Source organism: Pogona vitticeps, chromosome 2 (genome assembly GCF_051106095.1).
Source record: "Pogona vitticeps strain Pit_001003342236 chromosome 2, PviZW2.1, whole genome shotgun sequence".
Classification (NCBI taxonomy): domain Eukaryota; kingdom Metazoa; phylum Chordata; class Lepidosauria; order Squamata; family Agamidae; genus Pogona; species Pogona vitticeps.
The window spans coordinates 114565490-114587465 of record NC_135784.1 but is presented as its reverse complement, the minus strand read 5'-3'; the positions used below and the strand labels follow the sequence as shown (position 1 = coordinate 114587465).

Below are 21976 nucleotides of genomic sequence, written 5' to 3'. Positions count from 1 at the left end.
CAGGAAAGGGGCTTAGAGCTTCTGCAGGCACTAATTTAAAGCCAGAGCCCCGCCCCCTCAGACCATGTGGTCAAAGGGTCAGCCTACCAGGAAGAACTCACCAACTAAAATGGCCCCCAAGCACAGCTTCCTCCTGCCTCTGCTTCCTCTTCAGGAAAGGGGCTTCAATCAGAATAAACAGCTAATTATGACACTCGTTCATTTTGTCATTTTGCCATAGTGCTCTTGTGCATCTTCCTCACAGGTTTTTGCCTCTCCCTTTTGACTTTTTCCTCTGCATACAGTCCAACAAATACTTGCTACCTAGTCTTAAAGATAAAATGGATGATAACTTATTACTTTAGGAATTTTTATTCTTCAAAAAGTTACTTTTTATTTTTTATTTTTCACAATGATGTGGGTTGGAACTTAAATCTTGGCATTTATATATAAATGCCAAGATTTATATATATAAGATTCCCCCCCCCCCTTCTCCATTTTCGATAGGAAAACTTATACAAAGCACAGTTGGGAGCTTTACTCCTGGTTTCTTACACCATGCAGCAAACTTCATAATGATGTCCTTGGAGATTTTGAATAAGTGGAGGGATCTGAGCTTTAATGATAAAAAGAAAATCAAGAGGCGCCTGCAGGTGGAGGTAGTGTAGAAACCCTCAGAAATGGATGACCTTGCATCGACTTTGAGCACTTTTTAATAAGTGTAGATTGTTCTCAATAGCTGTTTGCTTTCCTTGTACAGAGAGTTTTAATTTGCTACATTGGGAAATATATTCAGTTTTTGATTTCTGATAGTTTAGATTTATGTGCTGGGTATCTTCTGGTTTCCAGATGTTGGCTTGTTCCTTAAAGTTTATGCTTCAGGGCTTCTTGCTTTGCATATTTGTATGAGTTAGAAGAATTTGTTGTTTAATGGGCATGTGAAATTTGCTTGGTCATACAATCAAACGTTAAATACATAAAGGATTAGAGGAGATCTTTTGTGGCTTGACAGAATGAGTAACAGCCAAGGTACACTTTTCTGTTGGTAGAAGTATGTAGCTGAGTTAACATATGGAGTGCATTTAAAAACAAGCAAGCAAACAAAAAATCAACAGAAGTTCAGCTTCTATTGAGCAGGCCCGTGGGGAAAGTAGCCTGTGTCTGCTGACTAGAAATCAATTAATATAAATTAAAATGATTTTCATGGTTCAAAGAAACAGCCAGAAGCCAATACCTTCATCAATGAGAAATGATTGAAATATAGGCAAGAGCTGGACCAACACTCTGATGGGGAAAGGTTGCAATTTTGGGGACTCACCAAGGCTCGTCATTGACGCACAGGATTTTCTTTTCCACACCAGGCCCTGTACTATTGTTGTCAAGGCCTGTGCAACAAGGACACACACAAGTCATGGCTCTGGCATCCCATTCCCTGCTTGGCCCTAAATGACATAATGGGCCCAAGGGCAGTTGCCCATTAGCTTTTCACATTAGTCCCCTGCTTTGTTCTTGACTTTTTGATGCACCAGTGATACGCATGATGCACAACAGTCATGATAGACAAAATTAAAACATCCTTCTCTCACACCACTTATCTCGTGCTGCCTTTTGGCACAGTGTTTACACTGCAATACTGCAGTGAAAACTCTCCTGACAGCCTGCATTCAGTCCCAATGGATTCAGGTAGCCAGCTGGAAGATTGACAAAGTCTTCCATACTTCTGAGGTAAGTAAAATGAGTACCTAGCTGGTGGTGGGGAGGGGGGGATAGGCACAATGCTCAGAGAGTGCTTTAAGTGCTATGGAGCAGTATATAAGCAACACATTTTTGGTTTACAATATATATTCCCACTTGGCGACCTATAACAATATCCTGAAATTCCAGTTCGAGACCTGGCAACCCTAATTATCTGTTGTTGTTGCTGTTGCTGTTGCTGTTGCTGCTGCTGCTGCTGCTGCTGCTGCTGCTGCTGTTGTTGTTGTTGTTGTTCTTCTTCTTCTTCTTCTTCTTCTTCTTCTTCTTCTTCTTCTTCTTCTTCTTCTTCTTCTTCTTCTTCTGTGGTATCAAGTCAGAAGTGGCTTATAGTGACCCTAATAAGTAAGTGAGGCACCAAATAAGTGGTTTTAGCAGTTTTACCCTTTGTGAGTTTTCAGGGCAGAGCTTGGAAGTCAAACCCAGGTCCCCTGAGTCCTTGTCCATTACTTTACCCATTTACACCACACTGAGTATGAAATATCTATGATCAAACAGAATTAGCAACAAGTTCTTCCCATCCAGTGTGCCAGGTGTGGCCATTGCTGGAGAAGTCTGATCTGGCCATGCCGAGACATGTCGCAGTTCCATTCCATCTGGATTACTGTAATGCGCTCTGCCCGGGGTTGCTTTTGGAAAGTGTTTGGAAACTCCACTGGTCCAAACGCCACCGCCAAATTGTTAACTGGGGCTGGTTACAGGGATCATATAACCCTCCTACTCCACTGGTTGCTGATTCATATTTGGACTCTGTTCAAAGTGCTTGTTTTAACCTATAAAGCCCTAAACACCTTGAATCCCAAAGGACCGTGTCTCCCTTTATGAGTGTTAGGATCCATCACATGAGGCCTTTCTCCTGGGCCCACAACCTTCACAGGTGCATTTGATGGTGACATGAGAGAAGGCCTTCTCTGTTGCTTCTCCTAGACTCTGGAGCTTCCTCCCATGGGAGGCCAGCCTGGCCCCATTTTTGCTGTCCTTCCACAACCAGGTGAAGATCTTTATCTTCAGGCAGGCTTTCCCTTAGTGACTGGCTGTCTAAAGGGAGGTTTTAAAATGAGATGTATGTATTTTTCCCCTTGTTTTTAAATCTGTTTAGTAATAATTTATGTAACATTTTAAATATATCATTCATTTAATTATTTTAAATTGTTTGATTAATTTACTGTTTTTAACTTTCAAATGTTGTATTTTATTTTAATTATGTAAGCCTCCTTGGGTCCTTTTTTAAAGGAGAAAAGCAGGGTAAAATGAATGAATGAATAAATGAATGAAATTGGCAAAGGTAGTAAATTCTTACCAAGAGCTAGCTAAAGTAAACTTCTCACCCATTCCTATCTTTGTAGCCCACCATCTTCTGTCCCTCACTAGCTAACCAGGTAGAGAAGCTCAGAAACAGGCTGGATGGCAAACCCCCCCTCACCTACTGCTGTTACCTGGTATTCAGAAGCATGACCATGGAGATCCTGTGGAAAATATAGGCACAACTTTGCAGCCATCAGAACTTGATGGTAGCTGTTTACATATAGCTAATTACTTCCAATGAAGTTCTTTTTGTCACAGCTAAATCACAACTGAGTTATGTTATGTCACCTCTTTGGCAGTGCATGTCTTCCAGCTCTTTTATAGTGATAGCAGAGCAGCCAAACTAAACAATAGCCTATGGTTCATCTGCTGGCCGATGGAGTACCTCATCTAGCTGTTTTGCTGTGGTGGACAGCAAAGCAATGTGAAGATTTGACCAATGTGTATTTCTCCACCTGTAGATAGTGGTAGTGTTCAGATTTTTAAAAGGAACTATTTAGTTACTTTTGAAGAAATGGAGGAAGTAAAAGTAGTATTATATAGTTATAACTATAATGGTGACTAAGTACTCTTGGATGAGGGGGATCTTGGAACTACAATTGTAACTAGTTACCTTTACAAATAAGCTTCTAAGATCTGCAGGCATTTCGTTTTGTCCACCAGCAAGATGATTTCTGGGCCAGCAGTTCCAGATGCAGGTATTCTTGGAAGGCAAATGTCTGTCATCTTCCACTCATGGGTTTCCAGTGGGGAAGACTGCAAGGTACACACAGTAAAGTGTGAATTACTGTTCGACACATTTTCAAATTAAGAAAGAAGGTATCTGCCAAATTAGTATGTTCTCTTTTTTTTCCAGGCCAATAAATTTTATGCAGAATATACCAGTTCTCCAAAGCATATTTAGCGTGTGTGAGTGAGTGTGCATGTGTTTAAGCAATATATTACATCCCTCCCTCGACTGCACTGGTGAAATTATCAGGATGCTTTGTTCCTGAGAGGAGCCACATGTGATGTGATCCATCACTGCCATGTTCCTGTTGTTCCTTATGATTTTCTATCTCTTCCTAATTAACTAAAATGCAGGTTTCCATGCTGATAAATAGATTAGTTTTTCTTTTCCAGATGATTCTTGAAACATATTAAGTACTGTAACATGAACAACTAAATTTCCCAAAGCATTTGTTCTGGCCTTGCTTGGCTAAGAGGCTGGTCCACTGGTCCGCCATCTCGAAGCTGGTTTTATGATTGGAAAATCTGTCTGGCAATATTGATTAATGCAGATTGGATTGCGTTTTTGTAAGGCTTGTAATGTAAGGCGGAATCATAGATCTCATATGCAGTTCTTTTCAGGTATTAAAGGCCCCGTCACATCTTTTGGAGGTAACAGAAATTAGTTGGTGGTGCTACTTGTTTTCCTCTTCTGACCTTATCCCCTCAGCTGAATGTCCCCTCAGCAAGGCACAGAATGACTGACTGAAAAAAACAGCAACAAGGGAGAATGGAAATTGTGATTAGGAAAACCATATACTATTTCATTATCTTCAGAAAGGATAGTAAAGATCAACATTTGTGCAAACATGCTGATCATTTGGTTGCTGTGGGTTTTTCGAGCTCTTTGACCATGTTCTGAAGGTTGTTCTTCCTGACGTTTTGCCAGCCTCTGTGGTGGGCATCTTCAGAGGACTGGAGTAGGAACTCTGTCCATGCTCTGTTGAGAACTCTGTTGAGAACACAGCATGGACAGAGTTCCTACTCCAGTCATCTGAAGATGCCGGCCACAGAGACTGGCGAAACATTAGGAAGAACAACTTTCAGAACACAGCTAAAGAGCCTGAAAAACCCACAACAACTATTAGATCTCAGACGTGAAAGCCTTTGCGAATACATGCTGATCATTTGCTGGTTTCCACAGAACACCCCCCCTCTCTCTTTCTATCTCTCTGTGTATTTAAGTTATACCAACACTAATGGCACCAACAACCATTAGAATTGTTGCATCTCGTGTAATAAAACTGCATGTGTTCACGAAAACCACATAAAAAGTTATGCTCATTTTAAAAAAGAAAAAAATAATAGAACCAAGGCTGAGCTAATGAGAAGTATACACAAGCGGGTCTTTCCCCCTTCGCGATCAGTCAATGTGACTGCCTTTTGCAGTTTTCCCCCATACTACTCTTGGCTCTTTAAACAGAATTAGATGAGGTTGAATATAACCTAGGAATTGTGCTCATCAAGGCAGAGAGCAGAATGGATGCTGTCCTCAACTTCACATTGGATTGCAGACTGGACTCCACAATCAACTCTGGGCATTCTGATAAGTGTGGAATAGGGGTGTGAATCATCCCTGGTCTTGTACTTCCCTGTGAAGGGGAGAAATCTTAGAATTTTTATTTCAACCTGCAAGATAGTGGGTATTGACAAAGAGGTTTTGCATTTCTGAGAACTGTTTTGGTATAAGTTGTGCAAATTGTGCAAGGTCCATAGCTAAGCTTGAAGAGCTGTTTTTGCATTGCATGGGTTTTTTAAAAACTAGAAGAACTATATATAGGTCATTTGCCTGTTTCTGACCCGCTAGTCATCCTGTTCATGCCTAGTGTATATGTTTGCTTTGGAAAGGGAAAGAAAAATAGCTTTGTGCAGAGATATTTTGTGCGAATTGCAGAATGACTGAAGGCAAAATAAGTGCTTGTCTCATTCTCACATTGGAGCCAAGAAATCCTGTAAGTATCGATGTAATCTCAGCACCTTGTTCTGAGGTGTCTAGGCAGCCTGTCTTGTCAAAAACAAATGAATGTGGAGATGTGGTCACCATAGCTCAGATGCAGCTTGGTGGCACATAGCAGCAACAATCCCATTATGTTTTCATATTGCTATTCCTATTGTTTCTAGCACTGTAATAGTTTCTGAGTACCTTCTCATGATGTGCCCAAAGTAGGACAGCCTCAGTTTCATCATTCTTCCACACACACACACACACACACCAGAGATGGGGACTCTCAAATGTCTCATCATCATTCCACATTGGTTTTCACTGTTGTTGACAGGCCCATCCTTTTGAATTTGCATAACCTTTTAAAAGGTTAATCTAAATTAATGCTTGTCACCCGATTTTATGATACAAACTCAGTGACCTTTTATACAGTACTCTGTATTTTCTCTTTATTGAGATGGCTCTTACAATGGTGTGATATTTTGAACTGTATTAAAGGAGCAGCCGGAAGGGGAATAGGAGGAGGAATATTCAGGTCTAACAAGGCAGTAGAGTGGTAAACAATATAACTTTTGGAGATAATTTGCCTCAATTTAAGAAATCTCTGTAGATGTTATATCTTGCACACTGAATCACCAAATTGGATAAGATCTATGGTGATTTCCTGAGGCATTCTGTTTCCAAATCTTACACCATTTATATAGCTATGCAAGAAGATTTTGGCCATTAAATAGGTGACGTGTGTGTGTGAACATGTCTTAAATTTCCATGGTAGCCCCTGAATAAGGATTGGATTTCCATTATATGAGAAGGTCTTGATCAAACCATTTCCCCACACAAACACACACATTCCATGGGCAAAGAACAAGTGCTCTCTTTGCTCTCTAGAGAAAAACATTTTCCCTAAAAGCAGCTATCTCTTAAAGGCAAATTTAACCCTTTGGGAAATGGGAAGAATTAAACCAAGGGAACCGACAGTCTTGTGAAGATTCTTAGAAGTGAGAACGGTATTTTTTTTTCCCAGCAAGTAAATTTGCCTAAATTCTGCAAAGAATTCTGCTGTTTGTTTTTTTTTTTAAAGAATGCAGGACTGTATAAAGAATCTGCAAGTGTGTGGCTGTATTTTTATATGGGCTGTGCAGAAGGCTGGATTAATATGGAGCAGGGGGATGAAGCTAGTAGACATAAACATGTCTCACACAACTATGCATTTATTCTCCATCAGTCTTATTAATTAAAGTGGTTGATTCCTGAGTGCACCCCTGGAAGGGAGATTAGGGGGAGCTGAGAAACAAAGGTGACAACAGTGCGATGTCCAGATCCGTAATCTGTAATCCTTTGCTGTAATTCCTTTCCCTCTGTCATATGCACCAGCTCAGTTTCCCCAAAGGTTCTTTCCTTAGATCAGGAGCTGTTGATCTTGTCAAATGGCTAGAATCAACAAAACAATGAATGAACCTCTTTGGTAATAAGAGGTTTGATATGGAATACTCTGTGTCCATCTGTCTCTCTAGTAGATTGTGTCACAGTTTTAATGTAACAATTGCTATGCTAAAATTCCTGGATTTTTATTTTTTTATTTTTGAACACTTAGAATGAGCTTAAACCTATTGGTCCCAGTGGGGGGGTGGTGGTGGAGTACATTCTTTCAATTTTGTTTGTGTATAATTATTGTGTTTTATTTTTCATTTGTTTGTTGTTCTTTTGTTTCTTTACAATATGTTTTCATTTAATAATATAAAGATTCAAGAAAAAGAAAGAAAGAATAAGCTTAAGCTACTATTTATGAACTGTACACTAGAAGAAAAGAGAGAGGTTGGAAAAGTTCTTTTAGGGTATACAGCTCCCAGAATAGCCCAGGCCATTCTTTCCAGGTGACTGAAGAAAAGAACCTGTTGAACTATCAGAAATAAAACTTCAAAATCACTTCTTATTCCACTTTGGAAGATCATTGCCTACTTCATCCTTCCCTCCAGTAAGTAATAGGGTGAGAAGTAAAGCTAAATCTTTCTAAAGGAGTTGCAAAACATTATTGACCCTAAATTTTTACCCTTAAAAGCACAGGTCCTTTCACAAGCTTATTGTACAAATCTGGACCTCGGTTGCTTTCCATTTTTTAGGAGCAATGCTAATGTAAGATTGTGGAGTAGAGGCCCCAATCCAAATAGTATAGTTGAGAAACGGAATGAGGTTGGATATGTTGAATGGCTGCTCAGCTGTAGTGCCAAACTTGGACCTGATCTGGCTCTCCTTCAGTTGTGTTTTGGGTGAAGAGTTCTGTCCAGGGTCAAGTATGGGGTGTGTACATCCTCCTACCCTCATGGTTTTGCACTTGTTAGCTTAATGTAGGGAGATCAGTTCATCTCACAATTTTCTTGTTCCTTGTTGAGATAGGCTATCTCAATGCAGCGAGACAAACTGACAAGCCCCTATGAAAGTCGTTTCCATCAATTTCTGGAGGAGAAAGGGGGGTTTCGTTGTGGTGTTTTTTTTTTTGTGTTTTTTTTTACATTTTACACAACCTGTGGCAGCATAAAACCAGTGTCTTTCCCTTAAGCAAACATGAAGCAAGCACGAAAGAGCAAAATGGTTGCTTAAAAGACATAAATAACCCATCAGTTACTACCAAATTTGCAAGTTCTCAGTACTTCTTGATGACAGTAGCTAAGCTTAAGGAAGGACAGAGAAAAACTACATTTTCAGAAATTGGAAAACCATAAAAACATGGTGTTATTGGAAACAGAACTCCGGTCAACCAGACTTAAGACCTCAGAGGAGCCAGATGTGGCCTCAGACCTTCTAGTCCCCCATCCCTGCCACGAAGCGTTTCCATTTCTTATATTGTCAGGTGAACCCTTGTTATAATAAGTGTATTGCACTAAAGTTGCTTCAGTATTAAGTCTGTTGGAGATTAAAACATGCAGGTGTCTGCTGAAGTGCTGACTTAGATGGAAATGGAGAACCCTTGCTGGCATATTAATCTCCAGATACGATTGTCTGAGGTTTGAAAGGGTGAATGCTTCACATAAGGATTTGTCTCAGCTACAGCTTGACTTAAAACTCGACTGAATAATATCAGACCCGAAAGGGAATAGAAGTATATCTTGCCTTGAGGCGCAGGTTTCCTGATCTCTTCTATGTGTTGTATGTTTTTGAAAGGTTTTTTTCCCAATCCAAGATCATCCAGAAATGGTACAGAGGAAATATGTGGGTGAATAAATGATTCTTAATGCTTTCTGTAAAATGCTCTGAGAAAATAATAATAATAGAGGAGTCCTAATAAGAGATAAAACTGAAAAGTAGTGTCTATAATAGTCAACAGTAAGTCTTAAACAATTTAAAGCAAGAAATAGTTATTTCAGTTGAGCCCTTAGAACCTAACATAAAAGGATGAAACTGGATATGTTTTAGAAAGAGATGATCTCCAAATTGGATACAATTATTTGATTTTCCTCACCTGCGTATACGGCTTTCATTTTGCTTTGTTTTATAATTGGTCACTGGAAATAAACATAGTTTACCTGTCTGATTGTTGTGGGATGTATTTCTGAGGAATTTCCACTGAGGACAAATGGGTTAATCATAGGGAATGCACATTAATTTTAACGCCAATTTGACCCACAGTTTTAACACAACAACAAGCAATTCTTTCCACATTTGCTTGAAAGAAAGGGGGGAGTAAAAGGATTTGCTTTTTTGTTAGCATGATCATTATTTAGGCATGTATGAAGAACTCATGTTCAGTCTAAGGCTGAATGGTCCACAGTTCTCAGACATCCTGTAAGGCAGTGGTCCCCAACCTTGGGCCTCCAGATGTTCTTGGACTACAACTCCCAGAAGACTTACCACCACCTCTGCTGGCCAGGATTTCTGGGCGTTGAAGTCCAAGAACATCTGGTGGCCCAAGGTTGGAGACCACTGCTGTAAGGTAGACACAGTTTTTATTCTTGAATCCTCATATTGATATATCTGAATAAAATGAGCACAGTTGAAAGGTATGCATAGAGAAATGCATGCTGAGAATTGCTCAAAATGATGTAGTCAATGGGGAAGGGGTCTGTAAGGATGTATGCAATTTAAAATATGAATATATCTGAAATAAATGAAAAAAATAAATAAAAGGATAGGTCTTGTTCTGTTAAAAGACCACATGGAACTAGGCATGGACTGAATATGGTGGTTAGAAAAGGGATGTGTGTCTACATGTAGGCTTTTCAGATTTGCATATTCCTATCATGACTGCAGCCCAAAGAGCTAAGAAATGTGACAGTAGACATTAGGAAAGCAAGAACTGACCTCAGTGGAAACAGATGGTATCATTTTATTTGGGATAAACAAAATGGATTAAGCCTGAACTATAGCTGTGACATGTCCTGTGTTACATCAGTGTTAGTTTTCCATATATTATTTGACCTTTTTAAAGGCCAGTTGTATATAGTAATATGACTCACAGTGTTGGATGGTGAGACTTTAGACTGTGGCTTCTCTGTTATGGAGTCTACTTCCGTAAGAATTCGTAAGTAGGTATTGTCCGGCTGTGTGTTGTCCCTATCTGTAGGGGCTATAAATGAGGACTGTGGATCATTTACGTCTGGGATAACATCTTGCCATTCATCAATTGCTATGAAGTCTACATTTGAAAGAGTTAAATTCATTTCCTCAGGAGCTTTACTTGCGTTACAATTCTCAGCCTGAGTTTCTGGAACCTTTTCAAAGTTTGAAGCCAACTCGATGTCCTCCAACTGCTGTATAAGATGCTGTTCTTTCTGAGTTAGGCAGGGATTGTTCTTGTTTGTTTCTAATGTATGAATCTCACTTCCTGGTTAGTAGAAGTTTAAGTCTGGGTTAGGAAATGTCCGGGGGGAGGGTGCTGCTGTCAAAATCCCTGTTTTTATCAGGGTGGCTATGAGTTGGAGAGTTGTTTCAGGTCAAATATTTCTTGATGTAGTGCGTGTAGTTTATCGAAGATGCTTTGAGTTGATTTTGCAGATAGGAAGCACTGGTCATGCAACTGATTGCAGATAATTTTGATGTCTTCATTATCAAGCCCATAAGATTTGCCTATTTGTTCTTCTATGGATATATTCTTTGGATCGGTGTTTGATAAATTTGGATTTTTCTCAGGCAGTTCCATTTATAAAATTGATGACCTTTCCTGCAATCCTGGGTCCACTGACCAATTTCCAATCAAGTAGTGAGCAAAGTCTTCAGCCACATCATTTCTTTGGGAATCTCTGATGGTCATATTCAAATCTTGATTGTCTAAGATAGATGGAGTACTTGAGACAAATTCCCTTGAAAACCTTTGCCCAGTGGAACTAGAAAAGTCCTGTTGACTAATGGAGGTTAAAGGCACGCAGAAGTCTTTTGCTTCTGGGAGCACTGTTACTTCCAGCACGAGTTTTCTGGGCTCTAGTAATGACCATTGGTAGTGTTTATACATGCTGTTGAATCACAGCTGCAACCAGGAGAGTTAGAGCCGTCTACAAATCCTAGTGCAAATCCTAGTGAGGTTTCTTTATTTCTTTATTACCTTGCCTTCTGTGATGTCTCCTTATTAGATAGCTCAGGCAACTCCTGACATTTGACTTCTAAGTATCTTCTAAATAACTCACAGTATTACAGTGTAGTTCTTGTACGACCTTGAATTTTCCTCGAAACAATCTCAGTCCTTTCCAAACATTGTGTTGCTGATAAAGCCCCCCCCCCCCCCGGGATACTCAATGCTTCTTGCTGTCTTAGGTTCCAGCCACCACCAGGAAGCAAAGTTCTTTTAATGAATCGACTTGAGCAGCTGAATACTTTGTAAGTATTAAAAATAAAGATTAAAAAGCGAGCAGAGCTTGATACAAATGCTTTTCCTCCCTCAGACCAGAACTCTAGCTGTGACATGACCGTTTTCATATGGTGTAAAACTGAGCAGCGTTTCATGTTGTGCTGTCTCTCTAATGAGGCTAAATGAGTAGTTCTCAGAAACATGAGATACAAAAAGTAATCGCTGTCCTCATTCCAGGGTGGAGTTCTATTTATTGTGGTATTGGTTAGCTGGCAGGTATATATGCCAACTTAAAAATATATAAGTTGGCATGTATTTTAGCCAAACTGTCTTTCTAATTATCACACAGCTAGCTATATCAACACTGCTGTAAGGAACAGTATCAAGTACTCCCAAAACCTAACAGCTGCATTATGTGTGAAATAAAAGGGTGGGTCATGAAGAAAAGTTGTTAATAAATAACTTACATGGCAAATTGATAGAACATGTTAAGTCAACTAATAACAACACTGCTCCTTGATGGCTAGATTTCCTAGAATTTGTTCTGTATCAACTGCTTAGTTATGGTTGAGTCATGCTTCAGCTTTGCTGCTTTCCTATTTTGAGTGGACACACTCTTGGGCCATGTGAAATCCAGTGACGTATCCAGCGGTAATGGTGCAAATAAGGCAGATTCAACTGTCAGAAATTAAGAACTGAACTTTATGGTGTTTGGTGGTTGGATTTCTACTAAGTTACTTTTGTCTGATGTTTTCCCACCCCCAGCAATGGCATGGTAGAACAAAGTAGAAAACTTCACTGTTTTATTAGTTATTTCATTATCAGACATACCGCGGTGTTCCTTTTTTTTTTTTCTGACAGGGTTCAGGATCGGACCGAAAGGCTATATAATCATATTTTGACACCACCCCCTTGCATGGTGAGAGGTTCTTAGGACTGCTGTCTGGATTTGAGATGTGTTTTGGAGGTGTGTGTTCCAGGAGTGGTCTTTGCATATCTCAAGACTTTTAGCTCCTGTTGAGGTAACCTCAAGCAATCATCCTGAACCACTTGCTAATCTGATGAAAAAATCTGATAAAGAAAACAGTTGGCAGAAGGTCATAAAGTACAGCACTTTCTGTGATAGATCCGCAGTCTAGACATTGCTTTCTCCTTCACAATTCCAACCCCTTGAGTCTCCCCAATTTTAGCAAAAGCATAATACTGAACATTTAGAGGAGTAGCTACAGACACATCGTGAAAGATACCAGGCTGAGCACAATGTGTGTGTGTTTGTGAGTGAGTAAAATAGAGAGCGAGCACAGGGATATGGAGAAGTGGTGTTCAGAATACTAAAATGCTCTGGTTTCATGGTGCATTGAAAATATCAACCTTCTCAGGATGCCAGTATGATAGGTTTGGACATTAACAAGACTTGTTTGAGGATGGAGGATCTTTTACAAGTCTCAAGGCATTAGTATTCACAATATTGTGAATATAACAATACAGTAGAGCTTCCCTCAAAAAAATACATATTCTTGTCTCCAATTTTATTTCCTTGATGTATATAACCCTTTTCTTTTAAAAGGACAATACTTGGACTAGATATGTCTCCCTGAACTGGCTAGGTATCGTTATCCCTCATCATTTGATCTACAAGGCTTTCTTTTGTGCAGTTGCCTCTAATGGGTTATTTTTCTCAGTTCTGCTCTGGAGACATTGTTATATTTCTCACAGAAGAAAAAAAGAGCACACCTCTTGAATCAATAGCATTGCCATGGGGACTTCTGCCAAACGTCTCTCTCAGGTTTTTCTTTCTTTCTTTCTGCTGCTGTCCTTTGGATAACTACTAGTGTAAAAAGAGTGGGCGGGGTGTCCCCATAAGATCTGGGAAAAGTCTATTGGAAATTGCCCTGCTGGCATAGGGTGTTCATTAACAGCGTGAGAAGAAAATGTGAGATTAAGCAGCAAAATTGAGATGTGATGAAACTGGTCACTGGCGGTGAATCCTACTAGATAAAGAACAGACTGTTATCTGAATTGAAATGGTGGACAGAGATGTTTCGAGGGGCCAAGGCTGTCCCTTTTTTGACTGATGAAAATATGAGGGATCTTTTATTTTTCCTTACAAAAGCGTACATGATCTTCCATCCCTCTACATTATATTTGGTGTGCAATGAGTGATGTATTTATAAGAGCACAAAGCGTTACTGAAATACTTACAAACTAGCAAGCAAGCAAAGATAAACTGGAAGCTAGTGGGTAAAAGGCACATATTTTTAAATACCTCTCATCCAATTCACTTGATTAGATTGGAATGAGCCTACCTCTTGGTCGATGTTCTTAAAATTAGGCTCCTTTGTCAAAAGTGGCATTCAGAGGGCATTGCAGCGGAACAGGTATGACCGCTGTTTGAAATTCCTGGGGGAGAGTTTGCCCTTCCGTAACTGCATCAGATGGGAAGATATGTTCCATCCTTCTGTGATAATTGCTGGGGGAGGGGAGGGATGGGGCTAAGAACATGCAGAACAAAGAGGTCAGAGACACAGTTCTAGGATTTCCTGCCTGCCTGCAGATAATTCATGTGCCAAGGGAAATTCAGAGCCTCTTTGCTGTTGAGAAGGGAGGGGGGGGAGGGAGAGATTTTGTTCAGCAGCAGTCACCCCAGTAAAAACTATGTGTGTGACTTAGGCTTTGAGGAATCAGTTTATTCCATATCCTTTCATGTCTGTTTATGATTCAGTCTGCTCTGTCTGATTTCCACCCTAGCATATTTTTTTAGGTTTACCCTCCAGGGCCCCATGCCTAGGGGCCAATGAAGCAGAAATGGCTAATCTTTGGCTCAGTCCAGCAGCGCCACCAGCTGAAGAAGTTGGCCACCCTCATTCCTTGTGTCTCAAGTGACAACGGAAAACCAAATTATGGAGGACAGTAGATTACTTGTTACTTTTCTTTTTGTTGCTGTATTAATAGCGGTGTGGCTTGGTTTTGTGAAAAACCGTCTCGTAATCTCTGCATAGAGGTGCATGGAGCATTTTTCGCAGCTGCCACTGGGGTGTGTGAATACGTCCATTTATGGTCTGTGTCAATCTCTGGTGTTTGTATGAGCAAATTAGTTTCTCTTTCTGCATTAATTTTTTAAAAATGCTCTCTAAATACATATTCACATATGCATTTTTATAACACACGTGGGTGGGGTGAGTGGCATATCTCCTGCTTTCCAAGATAATGATGATAACCAATCACATATCCAGTTTCTAAGTTCAAGACTTTTAAAAATATAAAGATTTTAGAACCTGCGAGATACATTTCTGCTCTTGTGGGCTTTTCTAGTTTTTGGCTGTTAGTCTGTCTTTCACATTTCAATCGTTTGTGTGTAGTACAATTTGTGTGTTTTACATGAACTGCAAGCAGCCTTAAATATTTCATGACAGGTAGAATATAAATTTTGAACATAAATAATAGAGAGACAGTAGGGGAGGGCTGCCACCACTGAGCCTTGCCTGTGGGCTTTCTATGGACATTTGATTGGATCCTGTGGGACACAGGATACTGAAAAAGATGTACATTTGGAATGATCCAGCAGCAGGGTGTTTATGATTAAGGGTGTAAACTTTCACTTCACTTCACTCGTGCATGTGACAATAGGTTTCGCTTTCTTCTCCTGTGTGACAACTCCCCCCCCCCCCCCGACTGACACCCTTGGCTGTCTTAGGGTTCTTGCTCCCTTTTCTTATCTCTGTAAAATTGGCTCCAGTGTCCTTCCCACCACAGGTTGCACTCTCTTCTTGCCTCATTACATTTCTAGCCACTCCTGTGCATCAGGGTCCTTTCATAACACAGCCAAAGAATTTTAAACAAAATAACTCCAACTCCCAGCTTTTGCTGCCATGATCAGCTTCCCTTCTCCTGGCCGTGGCTCCTGCTCTTTCAATGACTTGACTGTTGGTTACTGTCTTGGCCGAACTATTAATGAGAACTATTAAATTATTAAAATCAAGGATAAGGGTTAACTAACTGGTGTCTAAACAAATAAAATTAGAATGTTAATTGTGTCTGGCTATTGTTAGGTAAAGGTTCCCCTTGACATTTAGTCCAGTCGTGTCCGACTCTAGGGGGCGGTGCTGATCCCCGTTTCCAAGCCATAGAGCCAGCGTTTGTCCATAGACAGTTTCCGTGGTCACCTGGCCAGCGCGACTAGACACGGAACGCCGTTACCTTCCCACTGAGGAGGTACCTATTTATCTACTTGCATTTTTACATGCTTTCGAACTGCTAGGTTCTGCTGTTGTTACATTTTGATTATATATATTTAATTTATTCCAAGCTCTGACCTTGTTGTACCTACATAGCTTATTAAAAATGAGGCACATCCGTGTGTGTGTGTGTGTGTCTGTGTGTGTCTGTGTGTGTGTGTGTGTGTGTGTGTGTGTGTGTGTGTGTGTGTGTGTGTGTGTGTGTGTGTGTGTGTGTGTGTGTGCGCGCGCGCGCGCACAGAAAAGAGAAGGTGGCAGTCCAAACGCCGGACCAACATGGCTGAATACAAAGCAATTCAAATTCAAACTGTTTTAGACTTAGGCACTCATTGCTTTGGCAGGGAATAAATGACAGCCTATGTTTGTTTCTCCTACATTTGATTTTTTTTAAGAAAGCTCATGTCCTCTCCATCTGGAATATGCAAATATATGTAGATTTTTGTTCGATTCTTATAAAAACAACTGCAGTGTAAACTCTCTCCCATCCTTAGCATTTTCAGTTCAGACCATGAAGCCTATTATCATCATATTAAACTGCTGTTGGCCTAGAATAGACCAATTTGTCAAAGCCTAGGTATGATGCATGGTTCTCTTAGGTGGATGTGCTGCTGAACTCACATTTCTTTCTTTTTACTCCTCTCCCTAGCTCCATCTTTCTCTCCCCCCCCCTTCTCTCTTTCATTGGAAGCCAACCCATTTACACATAAGATAGAAAAGGTACACTGAAATATGAAGTAGGATGGGGAAATGTTATCAAGTGTTATTTAATACCCAATGAGGTGTAGTGGATAGATAGAATGGACTAGGACCCAGGAGGGATGGGTTTCAAATCTCTGCTCAGCTATAGAAACTTACTGGGGTTGTGGAACTGCAAAACACTCCTTAAATATCTCGTTTACCTTGAAAGTCCTGTGAGGGTCACTATACCTTGGTTCCAACTTGAAGGCACAAAATTACTTAATTCAAAAATGGGAATTTGGGAGCCTGTAGACCACCTGCTTCTCTTGTGGTCTTTAAGGTATCCAGTGCCTAGTGAATAGAGTGACATACTGGGATTCTGGAGACCAGGATTCAGATCCCCTCTTGGCCATGGAAACTCACTGAGGGAATGGAACTGATAAAACCACACCTTAAATTTCTCACTTGCTTTGAAAAAGGTTGCTGTAAGTCATTTCCTTCTTGATGGTGCATTAATTACTAACCATTTAATATCTGAACCTGTACTCCCATTGTAAGTAAGATAAAATTAGCAGGTGGGGTTATAACATGGGAATTCCAGTCCAAGATAACGGTACTTAATCAGTTACTTGTCAGAATAACCCTGAAATTTACATAAAAGAGGGCAAATAACAAGATCTTTCAGTTGCACATAAAAGAAGATGAGCTACAGATCCAAGGGCCTCCATCACATCTGGGCAATATCTTTTTGGCAAAGAGCTCCCAAGAATCTGGATGAGGTTTTAGTTGTGCATACCACATCTCTCAGCCACACACCATTTCCAACAGGGGAGTGGCTTCTATTAGCTAGAGCAGTGGTCCCCAACCTTGGGCCTCCAGATGTTCTTGGACTTCAACTCCCAGAAATCCTGGCCAGCAGAGGTGGTGGTGAAAGCTTCTGGGAGGTGTAGTCCAAGAACATCTGGAGGCCCAAGGTTGGGGACCACTGAGCTAGAGAATACCTGTGTTGTCTGCATCTTTCAGACAAGACTCTAGATGTTTTTTGTCCGTGCTTTAGGCCACAATAAAAGGGAATGCCAATTGAACAATTTTTATACAGAACCAAAAATGACCATTAGCTTACATAACATGAGATACACATAAGCAGGAAACTCAAGAGAAAAAAATGGAGGTGCACTCAACATTTTATAATCTGGACTCAGGTTCTAAATTTCAGTAAACCTACTCTAGTTTTCACACACACGACTGGATATCCTGCAGAGTTCAGGACACGAAAAGGATGATGCAGAAAATATGCGTGGTTCTTCTCTACCATCTGGTTGAATGCCAGGCTGCTAGCACGTGATATCTGACTTTGATACTTATTTGGAAGCCTCTGAATGGGATTTCTGCTCCAGTCATTGAGCTGGTATTGTCCTGGTTCCAGTCCTGAGTTCAGAATCAGATGAGAAGGAGGAATTCCCTGAACCCAAGGCTGTTGTACGTCTGGCTGAGGAGCTGGAGTATGTTTCTAAAACTTCACGTGACCCAGAAACTGCAAGACCCAGTTGAGCCCTTCGATTGTGACTCTGCTGAAGAGTAAAATCTTTCCAGTTACTGTTACCTCCCCAAAGTTACAGGGAGTGTGGCAAATGAGATAGGAGAAAGAAGTGGGAGAGGGAGGGCATCAGAAAAGAGACTGTGAAAATGAGGTCTTCAAAAGGTTTGCGTCTTTCTGGCACAGGAATGGAGATTGGGAAGGGTTGGCTGCATTGTAGGACTCAATCCCCAGCTTTTGTTAGAATCTTGGAACTTTCGGGGGTGCTGCACTTGTGGTTTGGCACATGGGTAGCCATTATTGACAGATCAAAATTGATGCCAAGTTTCATGCAGTTAGCAGCCCTGATGTGGTACCCCTTAAACCCTCTCACTACCACTGCTACAACTGCTGGAAGAAAGACACCTTTCCCTTTCGCAACAAGCATATGCATCTTTCTGTATAAGCTGAACCACATTCCCAGAATTTATCCCCACATATCTTCATCTTCACAGGTAATTCTCTCTTCTTTTTGGTCCCCCCCCCAACTTCAGTAGCAAATTCAGGCTACTTGCGGGGAGTTTCTGAGAGAGAATATTTCACTTCTAGGCATCCACAAGTTGTCCATTACAATTATATGGTTCTGAATTCTGAATACTTGAACCGTATGAAAGACAAAATCCTCTGGGAGACAGGTTGCTCAAGATATGTGGAAGAATAAGATAAATATGTGAATGACTTTTCCCCAGATTCACAAAGCTTTTACAGAACTTAGATTTGGACAGATGGCCTCAGCATACCTTGAAGGGAGATATAAAGGAATTCCAGTTGAGGAACGAAAATGTGTCTTTGGCTGCAACCAGATTGAGGATCTAATTCATTATCTACTGTTCTGTCCTCTCTATAAAAATCCTAGAGAAAGATTGCTGTCACCCATCATTCAGATGTATCTTAATTGTACCACCACTGAAACAGTAGTTGGATTGCTTGCCGATACACAGTTGTACATTGCATATGTTGTTGCACAATTTCCACTGACAGCTAAGAAGCTGAGATTTCAATTTGTCAAGGATCGTAATGCCACATAAATGCTGAATACAGTGGACTGACATCATATGTCATGACAACATTTTTAGACTGGGTTTTATTGGTTTTGTGGCAATTACCTGTTCTTAATTGGATGTTATATATTACAGTAGTCTGTACACTGTAAAGGCCTATGGCCAGAAACAATAAAGTTTATGTATTTGAATGTAGTGGTATCTTTTGTTTGGTACCAGTGACATCCAGTTAGATTTGGAAGAGTTTAGTGGCTTGGAGTGCCCACCTGTGGAATCAGAAGTTGGGAGCTGGAATTGTCACTGAGCCTCCCTAGAGATGAACCATCCAAAACCACCCAGGATGTGTTTGCCAGATGGTATCATGCGCCCTGCTACCTCTGCAGAACTGGATGACCTACACCATCCTAGGGTGGCCTCAGGAGGGGATGATTAACCACATTTGAGTACTTTGCACTTGGGAAACTCTGAGAAGGCTGTCATAGGTTGGAAGCACCTTGACAGCACATGATAATAATTATTATGTGGCCAATTAAATTATGGCTGCAAAAGGGTGCTTATTTCAAATTTGCTGGTGACACAAATGCTTGTGGGTATCTAGCTCTGCACTTTTGGAGTTGTGAAAAGATTGCTTGAACTTTCTAAAGTCACTTTGGATACTTTATGGATTATATAAATCCTGCCATTATTATTAGCCTTTTGTGCATGGCTTTGGCTCAAGTGTGGAATAGTCTGTTTCAAAAATAACTTGAGAAGGGAACATAGTAATTGAGGTCAGATGCAGCCAAAGTCTTGATGAATTATACACTGAGAACTGCATTAAATAGGCAGCATCCATCTGGAGATGAGTTCAGTAGTAAAAAAGCATTATTAGCTGTGGCCTTTGTAGCTTGATGATTAACTGTATATTTGCCTCCTAGAGCCTGGATTTCAGAATGAACATCTTTACTGAGCAGACGTAAGTGTGTTTCTTTCTTTCAGGGGGAAAAAGACTGTATTTCACAAAAATGTTCCCCACTCTCCAAGGCTAATTAATATGTAGCTTTAGGAACAGATGTATGTTTTATAACAGAGTGTGCTTTGCTCTCCATGCCTCACAAGCTCTCCACTGGTTATTACTTCTAATCATTGAATGGTGTAACTTGACAATACATTTTGGTGGCATCCCTTCCTCATCTTCTGTCGAAGAAACAAAACTGAGGTCTAGAGGTGAGCCTCTATTTATTTACTGTTTTGAATGCAATCGAGAAAAAGAACTGGAAATTGTCACCACTTATATTTGGGCAGAGGTGTATTTCTTTCATATGAAAGATGAAAACTTGATCTCCCTTTCCAAGGAGCTGTTAATTGCATCTGAAGTCTGGCATATATAATCACAAATTTAGATAAAGCATTGTGTTCATAACAATATTCAGGATGTTTCTCCTTTGGGTATGTCTGTGTGCATGTGCAAACAATGCACTTTTTTACTTTACTGCACATACATTTGCACATATTTGTTGTATATATATGTATGTGGAGAAACATTCTGTGCATATTCAGTAAATGGGAAAAATAAATAGAAATATTCATACATGATGTTGTGGTGATTCATATAGGTAGGGAAACTGCTGTTGAATTTTTGGAGCTGACCGCATGATAAAAACCTCCTGGCAATGTTTAGGGAATTTGGAAAAGTTCTGGTTGCACTCTGGATTGAATATAGCCAAACTGTAACAAGAAAACAAGATGTCAGAATAGGTTTGAAAGTACATGCTGAGGAATATTGAAGCAATGATGCACAGGGAAAACAGGGAAAATAGGGAGGGTTGGAATGATTTTTGTACCAGTGGAAATTTCCCGTGGGTAGCCATATTAGTTGCAGCAAAAACAACAAAAGGTCTTGTAGCTAACAAGTTTTATTTGGCATAAGATTTCATCAGCTTGAGCCCAGGACATCCATTGAAGTGGTGTAAAGTCCACAAAAGCTTGTGTTAAACAATGCTTGTTAGTCCTGAAGGTGCCCCAAGACTCCGTGTTGTTTTTCTCCTTGTGTCTTTGGAGAAAGTATTTCAGGAATGTTATTATTCAGTGCAGCATTTCTTTGAATTCAGCAACTTTACACACACACACACACACACACACACACAGAGAGAGAGAGAGAGAGAGAGAGAGAGAGAGAGAGAATGAACGAACTTTTTTAACACTCAGAAGACCTGGCTCAAAACATTTGGGTTATATCTTTTTTATAGGAACAGGGTGCAGCTGTCTTTTCAATGTATCATTACTAAATACTCCCAATATATCTTTCTAGCCAACTTACAGCTTCGTTCCCCCACCCCACCCCACCCCCAATCCTGCCACTGTTCTGGGTGCTGATATTTTCAAGGAGCTGTCTATCAGCCATTATTTCAAGGTTTCTTGGAGATTAGGAACCAATGCATATCAAATTGTATTAAAGAAATGTTAAAGGGTGCCTGATGGTTATCAAACATGATCCCTGCACAGTATGTATGTGTTTGTTTTTACTGTTGGGAAAGAGTTCCTGCAGGAGATTGGCATGGCAGGAGAAGGCAACTGCAAGCATATAAAGCTAATTCCACCTTAGGAATTGACAACCTAATCAAAAGAAGAAAAGGTAGACTGGAGGGGGAGCCACCACAAAAGTGTCTCCACAGGGAGTGAGAAGCTCTTGCAGTTGCCGTCTTGTTCTTCTGATGTCTGAAAACTGACTGGGGTAAAAAGGAGCTGAGCTGGAGACAAGCATGTTAGGAGTTCACAACAAGCAGTGGTTCTTTCATATTTCTCATTCACATCTTCTTGCAATGTATTTGCATTTTTATTTCTTTTTTGGTTTGTCTTACTTATAGGCTGCCTTTCTTCCGATAAGGAGGCTCAAAGCAGCTCACAGCATTAAAAAGAATAGAATTAAAAGCACAATATGTTGTACATTAAAAACAATTAAACTATAAGACTGATTAAAATACT

At 40.3% G+C, this 21976-nt stretch overlaps 1 protein-coding gene and 1 long non-coding RNA gene across 2 annotated transcripts in view; one reads left to right on the top strand and one right to left on the bottom strand.

Annotated features, from left to right (window-relative positions):
* The window catches only part of KCNIP1 (potassium voltage-gated channel interacting protein 1), a 716798-nt gene that overhangs the window by 220786 nt on the left and 474036 nt on the right, over nt 1-21976 (top strand). The gene's annotated exons all lie outside the window — the stretch shown is intronic.
* Nucleotides 3650-20721, bottom strand: LOC144586860 (uncharacterized). The gene is made up of 2 exons (XR_013541927.1): nt 20584-20721; nt 3650-3792 (listed from the first exon to the last, which is right to left on the bottom strand). It is a non-coding gene; the product is annotated as an uncharacterized LOC144586860 (long non-coding RNA).